Below are 10,952 nucleotides of genomic sequence, written 5' to 3' on the forward strand. Positions count from 1 at the left end.
CAATATGTGGATAAGGGAAATTTCTCATGGTTTGGGCTAGAAAGAAAAGGCCGTCGTAAAGATAGTGAAAAAAAATGTGTAAAGGCAGCTCCTCAGTCAGAGCCGGCTCCAGTTTTTTTGCCGCCCCAAGCGGCGAAGAGGGGGAAAAAAAAAAAAAAGCCGTGATCGGCAGCACTTCGGCGGCTGCTCTACTGCGCCGCTTCATAATGTCCTCATTATTCCTATCCACAGGGCCGGCTCCAGGCACCAGCGCAGCAAGCAGGTGCTTGGGGTGGCCAACGGAAAGGGGCAGCACGTCCGGCTCTTCAGCGGCAATTCGGTGGCGGATCCCTCAGTCCCTCTCGGAGGGAAGGACCGGCCGCCGAAGTGCCGCCGAAGAATGAAGCGGCGGCGGTAGAGCTGCCGCCGATCGCGCCTTTTTTTTTTTTTTTACCCCGCTGCTTGGGGCGGCAAAAACGCTGGAGCCAGCCCTGCCTATCCAGCAGAAGCTGCTCCCCACATAAAAAAACCCAAACCCTGTTGCAGGATCTAAAAGCACAAGGGGTAGTAGTAAAGTGTCAAAGGCCCTGCAACGCCCCAATCTGGCTTGTACAGAAACCGGATGGCAAATGACATCTCATGATTATATTATAAAAATATAATTGTAAATCTGCCCCTGTTGTAGTAGCCAGGACTAAATGGTTCTCTGTACTGAATTTGTCATTTGGTAATTGATTCTTTGTTATGTTATTAACCTCTTTGAATTAATAACAGGCTAAATTATAAGAACTGCTGAGTTCCTGTTAACACCAAAGAAACAAACGCCTGAGCAGGTCCAGAAGAAGATCTGGGGAGCAAACGTGATGCAGACATTGGAAAACATTTGGACAGAGAAATCAACACAAACAAAAGGAAGAGCCAAAGGAATAATTAAAAGATCAATGAAAAATAGAAAACGCAGTAATGCTGAGAATTGGTAAACAAAGGTAAAATATTCCCCATATAAAGGAAACCCTTTCCAGTTAACAGTTAAGTATATGGCCAGACCCGTGGCAGTTTTAATAACCACTCCAGATGGAGACGTGTAAAACATTCTGATCAAATCCAATTATACTTGCCAAGGGACTAAATATAACAATGTTCAGAAATGAATGCACAGTATGTACTAACCTATAAGGTCCGGTCAGAGGCCTTATGTGTGTTGTTTTTGTTTTGTTTGTTTTTGTTATTGCAGGTTAATCTATAAATTTATGGAAGCAAGAAGTATGCTGTGAAATTTGCTATGGCTTGTTGGCGATGTGATTACTAGACCTGTCTGTGCCACAGGATTCCAGCTAAAGAATAAGCCAGAAGATTGTTAAATTACTCAAATTTCAGTACAATGAGCACCCTACTTAGGGGCACAAGCATAAAAACATGCTGGGTCAAACTAAAGGTCCATCTAGCCCAGCGTCCTGTCTTTTAACAATGACCAATGCCAGGTGTTTCAGAGAAAATAACAATGATCAAGTAATCATTGCAGCCCATTCCCAGCTTCTGGCAAACAAAGGCCAGGGACACCGTCCCTGCCCATCTTGGCTAGCAGCCTCTATGAATTGATCTCTTTCTTTTACAACAAAAAAATACCTTGTTATAGTCTTGGCCTTTACAACATTTTCTGACAAGAAGTTCCACAGGTTAATTTTCCTGTGTTTATTTCCTTTTGTTTATTTTAAACATACTTCTTAGCAGTCTTAATTGGTAACCCCTAGTTCTTGTGTTATATATATAAAAAGTAAATACACCTCTACCCCGATATAACGCGACCCGATATAACACGAATTCGGATATAATGCGGTAAAGCTGCGCTCCGGGGGGGCGGGGCTGCGCACTCTGGTGGATCAAAGCAAGTTCGATATAACGCGGTTTCACCTATAACAAGGTAAGATTTTTTAGCTTCCAAGGACAGCGTTGTTGCCCGCCCAAAGGGGCTCGAGGGGACAACAATGGTCCATCGCCCGGTGTGCTTGGCACCAATAAAGACACCGAGGGGAGAAAGCAAGCCAAGTTTATTTCAGAGCTCTGAAATGGCACTAGGAGACCAGCATGTCTCAAATCCAGTGCAACAAATACAAACAAATTTTACCTTTTATACTCCAAACTGTTTCCATACATCTCTTTGTCTGTCTGTTTCCCCTACCCCTCCCTTCTAGACAACTGTTACAATAAACTCTACATAAGCTTGTGAGAAAACTTTCCCAGTCTTTGCGACCTTGGGTTAGATGCCTGCAAACTAACTACCCCTCCTTTCCCTCGCTCCTTATCTGTATTATTTCTGCTAGTGTGAGTGAAACTGCAGCCATCTGCTAGAAACGCTGACCAATACATTTCTGCTTCAGCCTGCTTCAGAGCATGTAAGCAGTTAGCACAGAAGTAGGTGAGAGTTCACAAGATGGAGTTTGGGGGTTCAGATAGGCCCAGAGCAAAAGAGTTTCATCGACACTTTTGGCCTTCCGCTCTCCCGAGTTACCTGGTAGCTATGCCTAGTGGACCCCAACAGCGTTATATTGAGTTAGAGGTGTAACACTTTCTTATTTACTTTCTCAACAACAGTCAGGATTTCATAGACCTCTGTTGTATTCCCCCCTTTAGTGATCTCTTTTCCAAGATGGAAAGTCCTACTCTTCTTAATTTTTTCTTATATAAAGTTTTTCCTGACCCTTGATAATTTTGGTTGCTTTTTTTTCTGTGCTTTTTTCCGGCTATGGCTGTTGCACATTAAGTGAATGTTTTTAGGGATCTATACACAATGATAACAGAATCTTTTTTTCTTTTGGGTGGTAGCAGTTAATTTAGACCCCGTTCTTTTATATGTATAGTTGGGATTATGTTTTTCCAACGTGCATTTCTTTGCATTTGTCAGCATTGAATTTCATCTGTTTAGTCACCCAGTTTTGTAAAATCACTTTGCAACTCTTTAAAGTCTGTTTTGGACTTGACTATCTTGAGGTTTTGTGCCGTCTGCAATTTTTTGCCACTTCATTGTTTGCCTTTTTAATATATAGATCATTTAATAGTACTTCCTTTTCCCAGTAAAGACCCCTGGAAACGCCACTGTTTACCTCTCTTCATTCTGAAAACTAATCAGTTATTCTTGCCCTTTGTCTCTTATCTTTTAACCAGTTACTGATCCATAAAGAACAGGAGTACTTGTGGCACCTTAGGCCTGGTCTACACTAGGAGTTTATGTCGAATTTGGCGCCGTTACATCGAATTAACCCTGCACCCGTCCACACCACGAAGCTATTTAGTTCGACATAGAGCTCTCTTAAATTCGACTTCTGTACTCCTCGAAAACGAGAGGAGTAGCGCTAAATTCGAAATGGCAATATCGAATTAGGCTAGGTGTGGATGGAAATCGACGGTAATAGCTCCGGGAGCTATCCCACAGTGCACCACTCTGTTGACGCTCTGGACAGCAGTTCGAGCTCGGATGCTCTGACCAGCCACACAGGAAAAGCCCCGGGAAAATTTGAATTCCTTTTCCTGTCTGGGCAGTTTGAATCTCATTTTCTGTTTGGACAGTGTGGCGAGCTCAGCAGCACTGGCAACGATGCAGAGCTCTCCAGCAGAGATGGCCGTGCAATCTAATAGAAAGAGGGCCCCAGCATGGACTGATCGGGAAGTCTTGGATCTCATCGCTGTGTGGGGCAATGAGTCCGTGCTTTCAGAGCTGCGCTCCAAAAGAAGGAATGCAAAGATCTACGAGAAGATCTCTAAAGCCATGGCAGAGAGAGGATACAGCCGGGATGCAACGCAGTGCCGCGTGAAAATCAAGGAGCTGAGACAAGGCTACCAAAAAACCAAAGAGGCAAACGGACGCTCCGGATCCCAGCCCCACACATCCCGTTTCTACGAGGCACTGCATTCCATCCTAGGTGCGGCCGCCACCACTACCCCACCACTGACCGTGGACTCTGAGGATGGGATATTGTCCACGGCCGGTTCCTCGTTGGAAATGTTAGCGGACGGGGAAGATGAGGAAGGAGATGAGGAGGACGAGGCAGTCGACAGCGCTTGCACCGCTGATTTCCCCGACAGCCAGGAGCTCTTCATCACCCTTACCGAGATCCCCTACCAACCGTCCCCATCCGTTACCCCGGACACCGAATCAGGGGAAGGATCAAGCAGTGAGTGCTTTAAACATCTAAAAATTTATTTTTAACATAACTGGAATATTTATATTGTTAACAATGGGGTTTTCATTCACTCATTTAAACATAGAAACTTTTATTTATAAGACAACAGGAATATTAATAATATCAGCAATTGGGTGTTCATAATTTCTTTGCCTTAGGCAACTATTTAGTCCCAACTATGTAAAAAAAATCAAATAATGTCCGGATTTTCATGATTAGGCAACCACAGGACGCTCCACTCTGTAGTCCCTTCCAGTGCAGTTACACCAAAATACGGTCTATATGTCCGGGAATTGACACAAAGTCCTCCTGGGAGAGCTCAGCATAGCTCTCCTGGAGGTGCTGCTCAAGCCTGTGCATCAGGTTCCTTGGCAGGGCGATCTTGTTAGGTCCACCGTGGTAGGACACGTTCCCACGCCATGACTCTATCAAGTAGTCCGGGATCATAGCACGGCAGAGCATGGCGGCATACGGCCCGGGCTTCTGCATGCTCTCCCGAAGCATCCGTCCCCTGTCGCTCTCCGAGATCCTCATCAGCGTGATGTCGCACATGACGCCCTGCTTTGAATTAGGGAGGGGAATGTTAGTATTGGGACTGCTTTACAGCCACGCGGTGGAGGCGGCAGAGGGGCAGCATACAGGGACCTTTCCCTGGGACAGCCGCGAGGTGGTGGGACAGGGGCAGAGCTCATGCTTCCCTGATTGCTGCCAGCAGAGAGTGGCATTGCTTTCAGTGCGAAAGGAGCCCAGTGCTACTATTAAAGTTTTAAGCTGCCACAAGTCTACGGCTTACCATGTTTTCCTGCTACAAAAGTAGAGGTGTCCTGCCACGCTTCTCAGATCGCAACTGCAAGACCCCAGGCACTGAAGGCGAGGGCCGAAAATTCGACCTTGTCCTGAGTGTGCATGTGAAAGGTGCAGTGCATGGTGTTGTTCACAGAGAAAGACTATGTTCTTTGTTAGCAACTTCATTTATCTGTCTCAGGAATTCACTCCCTTTTTCCCATTCCCACAGACACATCTGCGACTGTCTCCCAACCCAGCCTGGCATCACACTCCCAGAGGCTAGCGCAGATTAGGAGGAGGAAGAAGAAGACGCGTGAGGACATGTTCTATGAACTTATGGACTGCTCACGAGCGCAGGCAGCCCAGACGACACAGTGGAGGGAGAACTTGTCACAAATGCACCGAGCAGTCATGGAACGGGAGGAGAGGTGGCGCCAGGAAGACCAGCAGGCTACTCAAACCCTGCTTGGACTAATGAGGGAGCAAACGGAGACGCTCCGGCGCCTTGTGGATGTTCTGCAAGACCGGAGGCAGGAGGACAGAGCCCCGCTGCAGTCTATCTCTAACCGCCCTCCCCCGCCACAAAGTCCCACACCCCCCTCACCAAAAGTCCAAAGAAGGAGGGGCGGCAAGGGCCGTTAAAACTTTCAGTCAACCCCTGCAGACTGCTGTTGCACTAGAAGGCTCTCGTTCCACAAAGTTTGAAAAGTCCTTTCCTACCCATCTCACACAAGCCCCCGTCCAAGTTTTCTCCCCCCCCTTTTCATGTGCGGTTCATAATAAAATATTTTTTTCTGTTAAGTACTGTTTCCAAGATTTTCTTTTAGAGGAGATTCTGTCTGAAGGGGGGGAAGGGGTTTGGTAATTGGACAGGACAGTCACCTTAAGGAGGCTACAGAGGCGGGGGCAGGTCCAGCATCAGGACACATACACAGTGCAGTCACCAGTTACCCTGGTGAGTCTGGGAGGTGGTTTTCATGTTCTGCGGGGCGGGGGGGTTGATCTGTGACTTTGTGGCGGGGGAGGGCAGTTAGAGAACTTATGCCGCGGTCCTTATCCTGGATCACAGAGCCACGCAGCAGGGGGTCTGTAACCCTCCGCCCCCTGCCAGAAAGTCACTTGGCCGACACATACACGCAGTCCAGGCCAGGACTGCTGGCAGGCTCCGTTGAAACAACCAATCCACCACTGCGGAGCCTGTCATTCCCGGAGTTTTGAAGCATCATTTGCATCAGAACACTAAACCCGCCCCCCGCCACAGTCTGCGTCCCCGGTTTAAAACATTCCCGCGAAAACAGTAAGAAAGAGAACGTTGTTCATTAACAAAACGGAACAGATTTTATTTGTTAGGAAGGTGGTGAAGGGGGTATGTAACTTGGAAGGATAGTCAACAGTAACTGGGTAAAGAAACGGGGGCAGGTTCAGCATCTGTGTCCACAAACTAAACAGTCACTGGAGACCCTGCTCAGTCAGGAACCTAGCTTTCAAAGCCTCCCTGATGCACAGCGCGTCCCGCTGGGCTCTTCTAATCGCCCGGCTGTCTGGCTGGGCGTAATCAGCAGCCAGGCTACTTGCCTCAACCTCCCACCCCGCCATAAAGGTCTCCCCCTTGCTCTCACACAGATTGTGGAGCACACAGCAAGCAGCTATCACAATGGGGATATTGGTTTCGCTGAGATCACAGCGAGTCAGTAAGCTTCTCCATCTCCCCTTGAGACGGCCAAAGGCACACTCCACCACCATTCTGCACTTGCTCAAACGGTAGTTGAAAAGTTCTTTTTCTGAGTCCAGGGCGCCAGTATAGGGCTTCATGAGCCAGGGCATTAGCGGGTAGGCAGGGTCCCCGAGGATCACTGTAGGCATCTCCACATCCCCAAGACTTATTTTGTGCTCCGGGAAGTAAAGACCTTCCTGCAGCCGTCTAAACAGACCAGAGTTCCTGAAAACACGAGCGTCATGAACCTTGCCCGGCCATCCGACGTTGATGTTCGTAAAACGTCCCCTGTGGTCCACCAGTGCTTGCAGCACCATAGAAAAGTAGCCCTTTCTGTTAATGTACTGGCTGGCCTGGTGGTCCGGTCCCAGGATAGGGATGTGAGTCCCATCTATAGCCCCACCGCAGTTTGGGAATCCCATCTCGGCAAAGCCATCTATGATGAGCTCCACGTTTCCCAGGGTCACTACCTTTGATAGCAGTACCTTGACGATTGCCTTGGCTACTTGCATCACAGCAACCCCCACGGTAGACTTGCCCACACCAAAGTGGTTCGCGACTGACCGGTAGCTGTCTGGCGTTGCAAGCTTCCAGAGGGCTATGGCCACTCGCTTCTGGACAGTCAGGGCTGCTCGCATCCGGGTGTCCTTTCGCTTCAGGGCAGGGGACAGCAACTCACACAGTTCGAGGAAAGTCCCCTTCCGCATGCGAAAGTTTCGCAGCCACTGGGATTCATCCCAGACCTGCAGCACTATGCGGTCCCACCAGTCCGTGCTTGTTTCCAGGGCCCAGAATCGCCGTTCCACAGTATCCACAAGACCCAGTGACACCGAGATGTCCTGGGCGCAGGGTCTCGTGGTTTCTGAGAGCTCTGAGCTACTCTCCGAATTCATGCCCTCACGGTGGTGCCGTAGCCTCCTCTCCTGATTTCTCTGCAGCTGCCTCTGGTAAAGGTGGATGAGAAGCTGCGAGGCGTTGAGAACTGCCACAACTGCAGCGATGGTTGCAGCGGGATCCATGCTCGCACTGCTGTGGCGTCCGCGCTGTCACTGATCAGAAAAGTGCGCGAACTGATTTCCCGCCGGCGCTTTCAGGGAGGGAGGGAGGGAGGGCGGGAGTGACGGACGGATGACGACAGGCACCCAAAAGCACCCTTGACACATTTTTTTACCCAGAAGGCATTTGGGGCTCGACCCAGAATTCCAATGGGCAGCGGGGACTGCGGGAACTGTGGGATAGCTGCCCACAGTGCACCGCTTCCAATGTCGACGCTTGCCCCGTTAGTGTGGACTCACAAAGTCTCACAAAGTCGAATTACTGTCCTTAGTGTGGACACACATGTTCGACTTTGTAATATCGATTCCACATATTCGATTTAACTAAAATCGAACTACTCTCGTAGTGTAGACATACCCTTAGAGACTAACAAATTTAAGCTTATGCTCAAATAAATTTGTTAGTCTCTAAGGTGCCACAAGTACTTCTGTTCTTTTTGCGGATACAGACTAACATGGCTGCTACTCTGAAACCTGATCCATAAAGGACTTTCTGTCTTATCCTATAACAGCTCACCTTGCCTAAAAACCTTCAGTAAGGGTTCAAAGACTTTCTGAAGATCTAAGTACACTATATTCACTAAATCACTGTGACTATATCCTTGTTAATCCTCTCAAAGAATTCTAGTAAACTAATCTTTACTATAATTTCTTTAGTTCTTATCTTCTATATTGGCTTTATTCTTCTTGGGTGATCCAAGGTGCTAAGGAGACCTTAATTACCCAGTGGCCTCACAGGTTATGTAGTAGGCTTCCTGCTTTTGATATACCACCAGAATAGGAAAATCTCAAAATCTGAAAGCAGCCTCCAGGCGTAATTCTCTGAGGAGGGGGAAGTTTTAAAAAAAAGCTTTTGGAAAGTCTAAATTCCAGTATTGGGATAGATAACAGTGCAGAGTTAATCAAAGTCCTAGCCAAAGTAAACCTTACTGTGGGCAACAACTTGAAGCCAACCTCTGCAAAAAAGTCCTGTATAAAAGTCATGTTAGAGTTGTTTCTCTGATGTTTACTGTAGCAGCATTTATTTCACTAGGATCAAAGGGAGAGGGGGAAAAAAGGCTAAAAGAAAGCAAAGTAAAAGGGAATAAAAGAAAATTTCTATCCAGGTAACTGATTTTCCAGTACAAAAGCTCTCCACAACTCAGTAAAGGAATATCAAGTTGCTAAACCCGGTAAAGGGGATGATACGAAGGAAGAATGTGGAAGATGGGGGAATCTGGCACTCTATGGTAACAGAATCTGTCATTCCCTTTGAGGCCATAAAAGAGACTCAGGGAATGTGGACGTTTCGTGTAGCAAATAACGCATGTATTTCTGTGTGGGTACAGGGATTAACATCCAAGATATTAACAAAAGGGTGGCAAGAAGCTTCAGGAAAACGTGCTTTAGTAGTTAAGAGGGAATATAATCCAACTAACAAAAGGTGTTTAGGGACCTCAAGTGTAACAAATGGTGCATATGCATTGGGGGCCAACGTATCCCAAGCAATTAATACCAACACTGGGGAATTGTGAGACCCACATATACCACATAATAAAACCCTCAGACACATCAACACCATTGGAAAAAAGCACCCCAGGAATACATAATTCAAGGGGCTTAGTTTAAAACTAAAACTAAAAGTCCAGTCATAACTATAGGATCAACTGTAAAATGTATAACATTATTGAAAATATGAAAACGTATCAATGAAAATGTAATTGATGCACACAAAAACACCTGTTTACTGGGGTATGGTAATAAATCCGTATTTAAAGTGTTCAAACAAAAGAACCCTAACATAAATGTGCTTTAAGATGCCATACTTAGATGGGGACAATATGTAAAATATGGAAGGATAAACATGCGTTAATGTAACCAAATCAACACAAAAATGTCACAATGGTCCTCAACATATAAACATATACAAATTCCAGATTGTAATCATAGTGTATATATATACACAAGGAATCTAAATTTAAGATTTCTGTAATCTTAGTCCCTAAGGAGTGAATAATCAACAGTTTGTCACAGAGTCACCAGGCTAACGTTCTAAAACTGCTCTCTAAAAAGCCAGTCAAAACCCTGCTCCCCTCACACTGCTGCTGGGGCAAAAAAGCCTAAGTGGTCTTGGCCTTCCTGTGTCTGACCTCAGGGCATTTAGCATCAGGGCCGGCTCCAGGCTTTTTGCCGCCCCAAGCAGAAAAAAAAAGAAAAAAAGCTGTGATTGCAATCTGCTCTACCGCCGCCGCTTCAGTTTTCGGCGGCAATTCGGCGGCTGGTCCTTCGCTCCGAGAGGGACTGAGGGACCCGCCGCCGAATTGCCGCCGAAGAGCCAGACATGCCGCCCCTTTCTGTTGGCCGCCCCAAGCACCTGCTTGCTGGGCTGGTGCCTGGAGCCGGCCCTGTTTAGCATCCCCGCAGTGAGTCCGCCTGGGCGTGGCTCCCGGGGAAGCCAACGGGCCCTGCGCTTCAGCTCCGTAGTCAGCTGTAGCTCTCAGCCAACATTGTAAAACGGAGGGTTTATTAATTAACAGGTACACAATGTGGAACGGACTTGTTGGCACGGGAATCGGTAACTTTTAGCCAAGTCCATCTTGGACTTCCCGCCTCTCTCCCAACCACAGACCGCCCAGCTTCTAGCAACCCGACCTCCAACACGCCCATTGCTCCTCCTCCTGGTCTTCGGCTCACCTCCCGGGCAAAGTGGCACCTGGTCGCATCCCCCCTCCTAGGTTTTAGGTTACGAAAAGCACCTTCTATAGCTTATGTACAGGCAACTGGAGTAGCCTTCCCTGCCCTCAAGGGTCTTAGCAAGTCACACGCCCTTGTTCCAACCCCCTAAGCATTGGTGCAACACACAGGAAAACTAAGGCACCACACAGTATTTATGCAAAACAGTCAGAACTCACATAGACTCACATACAACAAAAAATATAACAGCGCCTGGGGAAATGAAACAGGGTACTATCAAATAGTACCAGAAGGGAATGGATTATGGTGGATACCTGGATTAGGATGGAAGCAAATACTAGGAGTCCAATGGGGATGTGGTACCTTGGGTAAAGAAGGAAATTGAAATTTGGATAAAAAAGGGGATAATGTCACCGTGAATTTACAGTGGAAAAAGGATGGTGGGAATTATATAAAATAAACCAAGACATATGTTGGTATCAAATGGAAAAGGGTAATGTAGTAATAAATAACCTGGCCTATTGACAAAGGAATGTAATGTACTTGTAAAAATGTAACTCATTTCCA

This window comes from Emys orbicularis, chromosome 20 (assembly GCF_028017835.1).
Source record: "Emys orbicularis isolate rEmyOrb1 chromosome 20, rEmyOrb1.hap1, whole genome shotgun sequence".
In the NCBI taxonomy this organism is placed as follows: domain Eukaryota; kingdom Metazoa; phylum Chordata; order Testudines; family Emydidae; genus Emys; species Emys orbicularis.